General features: G+C 41.4%; 2 long non-coding RNA genes across 2 annotated transcripts; one reads left to right on the plus strand and one right to left on the minus strand.

Moving 5' to 3' along the window:
- Positions 1 to 360: 360 nt before the first annotated feature.
- On the minus strand, positions 361 to 5,033 carry LOC120638506. Its single transcript, XR_005660206.1, has 3 exons — positions 4,900 to 5,033; positions 3,297 to 3,321; positions 361 to 686 (listed from the first exon to the last, which is right to left on the minus strand). It is a non-coding gene; the product is annotated as an uncharacterized LOC120638506 (long non-coding RNA).
- LOC114813308 lies at positions 1,317 to 8,026 on the plus strand. The gene is made up of 3 exons (XR_003761028.2): positions 1,317 to 1,436; positions 2,872 to 2,972; positions 7,673 to 8,026. It is a non-coding gene; the product is annotated as an uncharacterized LOC114813308 (long non-coding RNA).
- The last annotated feature ends 4,134 nt before the right edge of the window (positions 8,027 to 12,160 follow it).

Raw genomic sequence — 12,160 nt, forward strand, 5'->3', positions numbered from 1 at the left:
TGAATCTTTTATCTCTGCAGATCTTGGCTAAAGCCCAGATCCAGCCAAGAGGACCCAGTGGTGATATTAGAGGGGACTGGAACCAGTAAGAAATGGTCAGAGGAATTTAAGCATAAAAGAGGGGAGACTCAAAACTGACCCACACTCGATCCAGCAGACCACCATCACTCACCTCCCACTCCATAGTTAACATGTTGATTGAAATGGTCATGCTGATATGTGCCCTTTGGAAACAGATCCAGTGCAGCCCCTTTTACAGTATAATCTCTAACCCGAGACCCAACGCAGGTTCATCTCTTTCAGTTGGAGATCAAGCAGCAGTTGAAGCAAAGAAGTCACCTTCTCCTTCCCTCCCTCCAGCGAGGAGCAATTGTGTTCCATCATCAGTCACAGTGAGTATTAGTTTGGTGTTTATTATACACTTTCTCTGTATTAGGTAGGATATTGAGTGCTAGCACAGGTACAAGATAATTCAAACACAGTAGTTGTCCCAAAGGGGCTCACATTCTAAGTGGAAGACAGGCACATAGACAATAAGAATAAATATCACCACCAATAAGGGCATTTCAGAGGATCCAAATTAAAACTAAAACAAATAGCAGTTATCACAGTTTGGTTACAGACAGTCACATCTTCCCTGGATCTTTGTCTTCTCAGCTGGGGAAGAGATATTGCTGGTGGATTACCTGTCAGAGGGTCAGAAATAAGTAGCAAGGATTATGTTGTTCCTGTTGAAGTAATTGCCTAAGTGAATCAAGGCTAAATGAGTTGGTAAACTCCAGAAAGGTGTTTTACACTAAGACAAATGTGTTGGCTCATAAATCTATAGTCTTCATGGGAGATAGACACAGAATGATTTCCCATCAGGAGGAAATAGATACATATAGGTTTTAGAACATGAGAATGGAAAGGTGTCCTGGAGTCATTCATTCATTCAATAGTATTTATTGAGCACTTACTATGTGCAGAGCACTTTACTAAGTGCTTGGAATATAAATTTGGCAACAGGTAGAGACAATCCCTGCCCAATGACGGGTTTACAGTCTAATCGGGGGAGACAGGTGGACAAAAACAAGTCAGCATAATCACAATAAATAGAATCAAGGGGATGTACACCTCATTAACAAAATAAATAAGGTAATAAAAATATATACAAATGAGCACAGTGCTGAGGGGAGGCAATGAGGAGCAGAGGGAAAAGGGCTTAGCTAAGGGGGGAAAGGGGAGGGAGCAGAGGGGAAAGGGGAAGACCTCTTGGAGGAGATGAGTTGTACATGTAGAGAATACCACTCTCTAAATTGTATGTTTAGTTACAGCTTCTCACCAGGAAGCAGATAGTGAATCATTCTAAATCTGTTACTATTAACATGGTTTAAACTGAAGGAAAGAAGAACTCCAAAAGCCCATCAGTTCTGAAGATTTCTACTGAAGTTCTGGTAAGAAAACCTGCTTTCATCTTGCCTTCATTCTTAAAAGAAAATAGAGGTAAATAGCAAGCCAACAGATCTAGTGAAACCAGATGCTCTTTGCTGGTCCATTTGGAAATTACATCAGTTCAACATAACCTGCATTACCTCCGGGATTTACCAAAATATGCCATCATACCATCTTGCCAAAGTTTGCAAGATGAAAGGACACCAACAAGCAAGAATATCAAACACATACTTTAGCCGTGACCTCAATGCTGATTGTAAAAATACAATTTTAAAAATCCCTATATTCCCAACTATTTATAAAATAAGTTTTAGAAAATGCTTGGGCAATGCTGTATGATTATAGCAATGCTTTTAGATTAAGGTATCCATTACAGAGTCATTAGACTCTTAAAAGATTAGTTGAATGCTCATTGTCTGGGACCTGACACTATTACTTGCTGATTTTTAATTTTTTCCAAATCATCAGGCAGATGAATGCTTGATTAAATCCATCAGCCTCATTGCATGGATTCAATCTGACCAATTAGCACACTGAGGAAAATTCCAAAGGCAAGAATGTTCCATGGGAAGTGTTTTATGCTGCTCCCAGATTTCACCCTCACACTAGCAGTCAGAGCAGCACTCCAGAAGCCTGCACTAACCAAGATTATTCCCAGTGGAAGACAGAGGCACAATTAATGTGTATGCACAGTCCCTCTTCTAGATGATCTCTCTGTGAATGTGGGTTAATGTAGATTATCTTTCAACCTGTTTCTCAGCCCTCTGACATTACTGGTGCTTCAGGCACATTTCTGGGGCTCTAAATTCTGATTTCACTCTGATTCATTCTTGATTTTTTTAAACTATATTTTACATCAGTTAAGCTGACTAAAAGATACACATTTGGACTCTGCTTCTTTCTTTCAGTAGCTGAAAGACTGTTCCTCACTGTTATCCTTTTCCTAGACAATGCCAATAGGAAAACTGGCAGATTTCTAATTAGATGCATATTATATATATATATATATATATATATATATATATATATATTGCATATAAATTGAAAGGCATTCATTCAATAGTATTTATTGAGCACTTACTATGTGCAGAGCACTGTACTAAGTGCTTGGAATGTACAAGTCGGCAACAGATAGAGACAGTCCCTGCCCTTTGACGGGCTTACAGTCTAATTGGGGGAGACAGGCAGACAAGAACAATGGCAATAAATAGAGTCAAAGGGAAGAACATCTCATAAAAACAATGGCAACTAAATAGAATCAGGGTGATGTACAGACCATATTTCTTTTCCCAAGAGTTAGTGTGATATTAAATCAATCCTGGCTTGAAGGCATGGCATTTCCCTCATTTCTCACATGTGGAATATCTGGAGCTATTCACATACTAGGCAATCCCATTAAATTAAAAAAAAATCATAGTACTTTGCTCTCATATCCAGCCTCTTTTTAGGACCGCAAAGTACCCAACATGTAGCCGTGACCCTTTTGGTATGTTTCTGCAGGGGAGAAAGAGAGGTAGTGTGATGATGCATGAATTAAGGTAAGAGTTGGACCATTTCATCATGAATCCCAGTGCAGGATCCCACCTTTCCTAGAGTCCCCGGTTAGGGGAGTGACTTGATGCAGGAAATTATGTCCCTCTTGCTCCAACTCCTCCCTCCTCAGAGGTATTCTGTGGGCTACAGTGGGCAACGGAGTGCTGCATACAGAGCTCCTGTACCCACAGAGTCACTCAGGCCTCTGGTTCAACAGGGCTGGGACCCCTAAAAGATATGAGTCCCAGACAGCTGAACAACTGTAAACAATATGTAGTATTTGTGGAGTATTTGCTGTAGTGGTAATGATAACAGTCTTAAATGCTTACTGTTTGCAGGGCACCGTAGTATGTTCTAGGGAAAAAAACATAAGGATGAACATTAGGGTCGCTAGCCCTCAGTGGCTTTATAATCTGACTCCAGGTTTGTGCTCTTTCCATGAGGCCATGCTGCTTCTCCTGCTGCTTTATAATTTCATATTAAAGAACATTATAGTACTGTATGGAGAGCCCTGTCCTAAGTGCTTGGGAGAGTACAATATATAGGAATTCAAGGAAATCGACATAGCTCTTAAAAAATGCAGCATGGCCTAGTGGAAGAACACAGGACTGGGAGTCAGGAGACCTGAGTTTTCGTATAGCTAGGACTGTACCACTTGATTGCTATGTAACCTGGGGCAAGTCACTATTTTTCTGGGTCTACTCAGTTTCTTTATCTGTAAAATGAGGGTTAAACAGCTGTCCTCTCTCCCTTTTTGATTGTGGGACTAGACTCTCACAGACCTGATTATCTTATATGTAGCCCAGTGCCCGGTGCATGGTAAGTGCTTATCAAGTATCATTTTAACAGTTATAATAATGATGATACTAATACTAATAACTAGGAGTTGAAAGGCTTTAGTCCTCAATTGCCACATTAGGTAAATTTTGCCAAGGCAAATCAAACTCTCTGGGGTTAGTGGATTTCTCTTTCCACAGGGATGTAATGGGTATGCATGAACTGCTGCTCAGAACACCAGGCACTGCTTCTCTACCATGGGAGGAGAAACTGCAGTGCAGAGCTATGGGGTTAGTACACCAGCGAGAGGGTCTTATCTGCAGCATGGCATAGTGGATCGAGCACGGGGCTGGGAGTCAGGTCACGGTTTCTAATGCTGCCTCTGCCATTTATCTGCTCTGTGACCTTGGGCAATTCACTTTACCACTCTGGGCCTCAGCTACCTCATCTGTAAAATGAGGACTGAGACCGTGAGCCGCATGTGGGACAGGGATTGTGTCCAAAAGATTTGCTTGTATCCACCCCAGTGCTTAATACAGTGACGGCACATAGTAAATGCTTAACAAATATAATTATTGGTATTATTCCACACAGCTAGTATCCTGACTCCCTGAAGTCAGTCAATTTATTTTAAGGATCCTAAATACATCAGTTACAGAGTTTTGTCTTTGGGGCAGGAGCAGCGGCTGAATTTAGCTCATCTCCTCCATTTGGCTTCAGATACTAACTACCAGATCAATTTGGCAGTTTAAGCGTGACTGTCACCTATTCTATCACATCTGGGAATTTGTCAAGTTCACTTGGCTTTCTTGAGTGCCAGAGGAGATGTTCCAAGATGCTCAGGCCCAACCTATTGTTATGTGTAGTGCTCTGCACATAGTAAGCGCTTAACAGATACCAACATTATTATTGTTAAGTGCCTATTTGCCAAGCACTGAGCTAAGCGCTGAGGTAGATACAAGATAATCAGGCCCCACATGGGGCTCACAGTCTAAGTGGGAGGGAGATTAGGTATTGAATCCCCATTTTACAGATGAAGGAACTGAGGCACAGAGAGGTTGTGACGTGTCCAAGGTCACAAAATAGGTAAGTAGTGGAATGGGGATTAGAACCCAGGTCCTCTGACTCCTGGGCCCATGCTTTTCCCCCTGTTACCTTGAAGCATTTCCTCCTGCAGACCTCTGCCAGTTCTTAGCCCACGCTTCTGAGGTGCTGGTGGGTTCAACAGGGGCCAGGTTCTTGGGAAGCTTCAAGACTCTGATGTAATTCTGTCTGGAAAACAGCATCATTGAGCCCTGGTAATAACCAAATCAAAAATAGAAAGGAAAAAAGCACCCTTGAATATATGTATATGATTATGATTTTAAATTGGAAGTATTCCATTCCTCCAAAGACTGGGATGGGGCAGCACTTAATAGACCACACATGATGAATTATAATTACTATAATAAAGAAGTAAAAACACAGCCACTTATAGTAAGCGCTAGCTGCCTCTAGAGCACACAAGCCAGAACAAATATGATCCCTTTTTTCAAAAAATTGTAGGCTTGATATTTCCGTAGTATATTGGTCAGGGCTTTGGCTAATGTAGTCTGCCCTGGTTCTCTCTAACGTGTGGCCATAAAACCTGTGAACAGGGTCAGTGTCAGAGGTGATTATTGTTTATGAACCCCAGAAAATAGCATATTAGAAGTGCTTAATAATTGCCAATTGTTTTAAAACCACTGTCCCCTTCTTAGGACATTACCTTTGAATTCTCGTTCCTTTGACTTATTGATCTAAGCTCCCCTTCCTCAAAAGAATACGAGGCAGTCCTAATCATCCTGCAACTTCTCAGTTTCAAATAGGTATGGATGGATGATATTCCAGTAGTCACCTATGACTAAGTGAGAAGCATAGAAGAGTAAATTAGGTAAATGTTTTAATTTCCTTTAATGCCTTAATGGCCTAAAGAGTAAAATCATGTCATCGTCGCAGCTAATCAATAATATCTGTGCTTATGAAAGTCCATTAATTAGTACAATTGATCCCTGTCCTCAAGGATTTTACAATTTAAGAAATTACAAGTAGTAGGAAGACAGAGAGTATAAGGTAGGTGTAGGGGATGCTGAAGAGCAACTTTTATGGGGCAATAGGGTGGGGGGGAATGAGAGATTAATCGGGGAAGGTCTCCTGGAGAGGTGATATCTGAAGTGGGGGCAAGAGCAAGAGGTCCTTGGCAACAGAGATGAGACTGAGGCACGGTGAGTTGGTTGGGATGAGAGGAACGAAACGGGCAGGTTCAGGTGTAGGGAAAGAAGTGAGACTAGTCGAGAGTGTGCTAATTGAGTTCCTTAAAATCAGTGCCATATGTGGAGAGGAATGGGTAAAATTACTGGAGGTCATTGAGGAGAAGGGAGACAAAATATTGTGCTGCATAAAGTTTCAGAAAAAATAATCCTGGGAGCAGAGTAAATGATGTATGGATTGGAGAGGGTAGAGACTGGAGGCAGGGAGACAGATGTAGCTATCAGCTCTGGACTGTGACAACTGCCCGGAACAGTTTAGTTGAAGAGGAAGGGGAGATTCTTGGGATGTTGGGGAGGAAGAGTCAATATAGGGTTTGGTGATAAACTGAATGTCAGGTTTAAAAGAGAAAGAGGAGTCAAGGATAAGGCAAAAATTACAGGCTTGAGCAATAGGAAGGATGGTTAGTGGTTTTTCAACTAAGATAGGAAAGTTAGAAAGAGGAGAGAATTTGGGAGGGATGATGTAGCAGTAGGAAATCCACATAGAGATGTCTTGGAAGCAGAAGGAGATGCAAGATTGCAAAGAAGTAGAGGTTGGAGTTGGTGAGATAGATTTGGGAGTCATCTGCACAGAGGTGGTAGTTGAAGCTGTGGGAGCAACTGAATTATCTAAGGGAGTAGGTGTAAATGGAGACTAGAAGGGAACCCAGAACTGGGTCTCAAGACACCCCCACATGGGGTGGGAAGAAGAAGAAGAGCCAGTGCAAGAGACTGAGGAGAATCAGCCAGAGAGGTAGGAGGAGAATTGAGAGGATAGTGTCAGAAAACCAAGGTTAGGTAGTGTTTCCATGAGAAGGTGATGGTCCAGAGGCAGCTGAGAAGTGGAGGAGAATAAGACAAAATGTCCCTTGAGAACTAGTGAGGAGGTCAGCAGTAGCCTTGGAGAGAATGATTTAGAGGGATGAGCAGGAGGAAAGTCAAAGAGACATGCAAGTGCAGGCAATCTGTTTGAGGAGTTCAGATAGGAATGCTAGGGGTAAGGAAGGGCAAGAGCTAGATAGTGCAGTGGGGCCAAGGGGCAGCAGGAAGATGTTCAAGGGTTTGAAACCGGAAAGGAAGGAGCCACCAGAGAGTGAGCTGATGCAGTTCCTTCAGGCACCATGTCCCAACCTGAGACATTTGCAAGAACTAAGATCCGTATAAGGATTGTAGAGGTGGGTGGGGCTAGAGTTTGAACCACAGGGGCCTAAGAGGAGGAGGAAAAGAGTGGAAATGGGATTCTAGACATTTACCCTAATACAGCTCAGAAAGGAAGGACACAGGAGCTCAGCTTCCACAATGGGCCCTAGCAACAGTTGGCAAGGCACTGAAGGAGTCGTACCCACCAAGTGATGAGCTGAACTTCAATTGCCCTTGTAAGGCAGAAGCTTTAGTTAAAATCAAAGGTCCGCAGTCTAATCATTTTTATATCTTTCTAGCAGTGGGCTTGCTGTTTAGGTGGTAAATCCAGTAAAACATAAAACTCTCAGCTTAAGAGATTTCCTGTAACATATTACTATGCATTTGCAATTTTAACTATTTCAATATGGAATTTACTTTCAAATAACACGGATTTAAACCCCCTCAAAAAAGCCTCTGCCAAGAAAGTATGTTTTCCAAGTTTGAAGCCATTTCACTCTTTCAATTGTTTTGTCTTGCAGATTGTTACCCAACGGACAGGTGAAAAATCTATTCTACAGGAATCTAAATTTATTGGCATGGTACCAAGAGGGAGAATGAACACAAACTAGGATACTAAAAACCAGGTTAACTGAACTAGGGAGGAAGAAAACTTTTAAAAAGTTGCTCTGAAAAACATAATTAGACAGCAGAGTTTACTCTTTTTACAGTAAGAATGTGGACTTATTTTTCACCAAGAACTAGATTTATCTCCTCCATTGCTTTTTCCCCCTGTCTCTTACCAAGGCCTTTTCTTTTTTTCACTGAAATAATTTACACATAAATTGAAATAGCAAGTCCCATTATCAATTCTCTGATGCTAAGATAGCAATAACATCTTATTGCTGGCAACCAAAGCCATTTATAATACTCTGGGTTTTCAGTAGTAGGTCTGAAACTCTTTTTCCAAGTACCAGAAACACAAAAATGGACTTGAGGGACACTTTACTTATAACTGAGCTTCATATTACACTGGGATTATTTAAGTGAAATGCAGCCCTAAAATTTTTATCCAAAGCTGAGTGCAGTGAAAGACCCAGCCAGCATTTCTTTTGTCTTTTTTTGTCATTGCTGTAGTTTTGCAGTTGCAGTATAATGTAAGATGTTTTGTTATCACATGACCAACTGCAAGATTCACTACTCTATTAGAGTTCTTTGGGTCTTTGAAAAAGGAAAAATAAAATCAGGTTCTAATTAAACTAAGAGCAAAATGTACATTCTAGTTAAGATCATTTCAGTCATAACCCCAATTATCCTGCTCCTATGGGGCATATGTTTATGATTAATTCTATTTTAATCCACTTTTAATAGGCTCCCAAGTTACACAAGAAATAACCAATCCAAGTCTTCTCTCATATGGAAATTATTTCAAAAGTTGTAAATTTTGGGTCTTACATTTCTGCCATTATCATACAGCAAAGGCGTTCTTCAGGAACACTGTCCATTTCTAGGGAAGCAGCATTGTTTAGTGGATCAAGCGGGCCTCGGAGTCATAGGATGCAGGTTCTGACCCCGGCTCTGCCACGTGTCTACTCTGTGACCTTAGGCAAGTCACTTCACTTCTCTATGCCTCAGTTACTCATCTGTAAAATGGGGATTGAGACTGTGAGCCCCATGTGGGACGGGGACTGTGTCCCACCTGATTATCTTATATTTACCCCAGTACTTAGAACAGTGCTTGGCACATAGTATGAGCTTAACAAATGCCACAATAATTATTATTATTTTCTCCTTTTCTCTCTATCTTCTTTTCCTTACTCTTGTACACATCCCTTTGTCTCTTTCCTCCTATCTGTTTCCTCTGCAAGAATATAAGTTCCTTGAGGGTAGGAACCAGGCTTTTCCTGATTGATCCCTCCACTCTGTAGCCTCCAACAAATACCACTTTCATAATGTTGGTATTTGTTTGTTAAGCACTTACTATGGGCCGAGCACTGTTCTAAGCGCTGGGGTAGATACAGGGTAATCAGGTTGTCCCATGTGGGGCTCACAGTCTTCATCCCCATTTTACAGATGAGGTGACTGAGGCACCGAGAAGTGAAGTGACTTGCCCAAAGTCACACAGCAGGTGGCGGAGCCGGGATTCGAGCCCATGACCTTTGACTCCTAAACCTGCGCTCTTTCCACTGAGCCATGCTGCTTCTCACTTTAGCACTACTATATCCCCTAAGCACATGGTATTCACTCCCCCTGAGGCACTTAGGTTCATATGTCTTTATATGCCTGATTACATCTTCCTGTCTAATTTATTTCAGTGCTTTTTTCCCCGGGTAGGTTGAGAATGTAAGTTCCTTGAGGTAAGGGATCATGTCTACTTCTATTATACTGTCCACCCCAGTAGGTAATGGTCAAAACCATTGATTAGTTAACTCTTCTCCTTGTAGCTGTCTTTCTCCACCTTCTCCCACCCCACTTACTTCTTTCCTATCCCAGGCAGGGGCATTGGGACTTCCTGGCCCTGGGCTTTGTTCTTTTTCTTCTTACAGTTGACTAATAGCTTTGGTTTATATTAGGAAGGCCCTGACTGCCTGTCCCTGGGGTCACCACCACACCTTGCTCAAGAAGCAGGATCCTTCTGGAACCTCCAACTTCACGCATAGATCTTGTCACAGAAAATGGTAAGGTAGGAAAAGTTAAGCTTGCACCCGTTGAGTCGACCTCATCAGTTTCATTGACTACACAGAATCAAATTCAGGGTATTGTTTCTCCCTCGCCTCCTAATGCAAGATTTCCTTTTCATTTTTAAAAAACTCTGTGTGTTCTTTAAAAGGCAAATGGGATCCTGGAGTATCTGGGAGTATCTGCCTTTGCAAATAACATCAGTTTCCAAATGGGAATCTTCAATCAATGGTATTTATTAAGCAGTTACTACATGTGCAAGACACTTGTACAGAACCCTTGGGAGAGTCCAATAGAGTTGGTGGATATGACCCCTGCCCTCATGGAATTTATAATCTAGTGGGGGAAAAAGGAGCTTTGTTCTAAAGACAAATTGCAGTTTGTTTTAGTGTGGCATTTTCTAAGTGTTGAAGACATTAGTTCAAGAAGTCTAAAGCTGAAAGGCTTCCAATGAGTTCCCTGCTTGGCCTGCCTGCTCCAAAACACAGAGCCAAGCTAGGTTCGTACTGATGAACAATGTGGATCATATTATCAAAAGGGCTCTTTGCCCACTCTAATATGGCCTGAATCAGCATGAAAAAAGCATAATAGGTAATATAGGCCTAAAAACCCTGCATACACCTAGTCACTGAGCCTATTTCCCTTGCAACCCACTGAGTTAAAAACCATTCTAGTCATCTGAAGGCCTGAACAGTTTGTGAATGGTGGTAACTTTGAAATGACCAAATTAAAGAAAAGACTTAAAATAGTTGAGCTAGACTACTTAATGAAATTTCAGGCGATGGCATGAGTGCCTACTCTGTGTAGAGCACTGTACTAAGTGTTTGGGAAAGTATGATATAATAGAGTTGATAGACACAATCCCTGCCCACAAGGAGGTTAAAATTTATATATATAAAGCTATCTGTATGAATTGATATCATCTCTGCTATTTCAACACTTTCACATTACCCAAGCCCTTAGTACTCACACCCCCATCCACTTATGTACATACTTTTATGCTCTATGGTTAGCTTCCCTTTACCTGAAGTCTGTTTTAGTGCCTAATAATAATGATAATTGTAGTATTTGTTAAGCACTTACTATGTGCCAGGCATTCTACTAAGCACTGGGATGGATACAAGGAAATTGGGTTGGAAACAGTCCCTCTCCCAAATGGGTGGGGCTCCGAGTCTCAATCCCCATTTTACAGATGAGGTAACTGAAGCACAGAGAAGTGAAGTGACTTGCCCAAGGTCACACAGCAGACAAGTGGCAGATCTGGGAATAGAACCCCACAACCTCTGACTCCCAAGCCTGTGCTGTTTCCACAGAGCCACCCTGCTTCTCTAGAATCTGTTTGACTCAAATACCCAATGAATTAATTTGGGGGGGGGGCTCAGTAATTAAATGGTTAAAAAATGCCCTTTGCTGTTAGTTACACATAAAATTGCAAGTTCACTGTATAATGCAGTAACCATAGCTTTCTCTCTAAAGCCCTGAAAGAATACTGCATCTATGCATTCGCTGCACTTTTTCCCCCCAGCGACTGGTCCAAGTGATGTGGATTGGCATGTTGCTTGACTTTGGCCTTATATCAGCATTTTAAGAGCTATTATTCCTAATCAGGGCAGAGGATAGCACCAGAATCTGAAGACGTATGCTATTGCCTGCATCTTGATTTTAGCTGAAGCCTCAGTGTTGATAGTCATTTCAGAATTACTAAAAATACTGCAATTAGGTTTAAGCACACTTTAAACATAATAAACAGATAATCCTGGGAAGCAATGACTGAACACAGAATGTACAGGCAGCTGCTCCTGTGTCAATCCTGGCAGAATCTAGAGATCTATAGCACTGAGGAAAATGCCTTATACTGCCGGGTTCTAAATGAGAATCAAAAATACCCATTTGCTTGAAAGCATGTTATGTGTGAATCTTGTCTCCTGATAGAGATTTTCTATTTCTGCCATTAGAAAAGCATTACCACCCAAGTTCTCAACACAATGTTTGCCTTTCCAAGATAAAAGTCATAAGCTTTTTTTCAGTCCCTCTTCCTTGTCTCCCTCCTCAGTGCCTTCAAGTACTGTTAAGTGTTCTAGCAGTTTTTATGATATGCACCAATTAAATACATCTGGCTGTTATGCATTTGTGATCCAGATTGAAGGGGTTGGAAGTAATTTTCCTTTTGGACTTACATTGACATCATAGAATTTGGATTACAGGAGATCCTAGAATGGTTCCTCATTCATATTTAAAAGAAAATTTTGAAAATGAAACATTCCTCCTCTTATGGCAACTCCATTTTTACTCTGGGCTTTTTTTCCAGTGACCCTTTAACATCTTGGCTTGTTATAAGGGACTAACTTTCA

The sequence above is a fragment of the Ornithorhynchus anatinus genome, chromosome 7, assembly GCF_004115215.2.
Source record: "Ornithorhynchus anatinus isolate Pmale09 chromosome 7, mOrnAna1.pri.v4, whole genome shotgun sequence".
Classification (NCBI taxonomy): Eukaryota; Metazoa; Chordata; class Mammalia; order Monotremata; family Ornithorhynchidae; genus Ornithorhynchus; species Ornithorhynchus anatinus.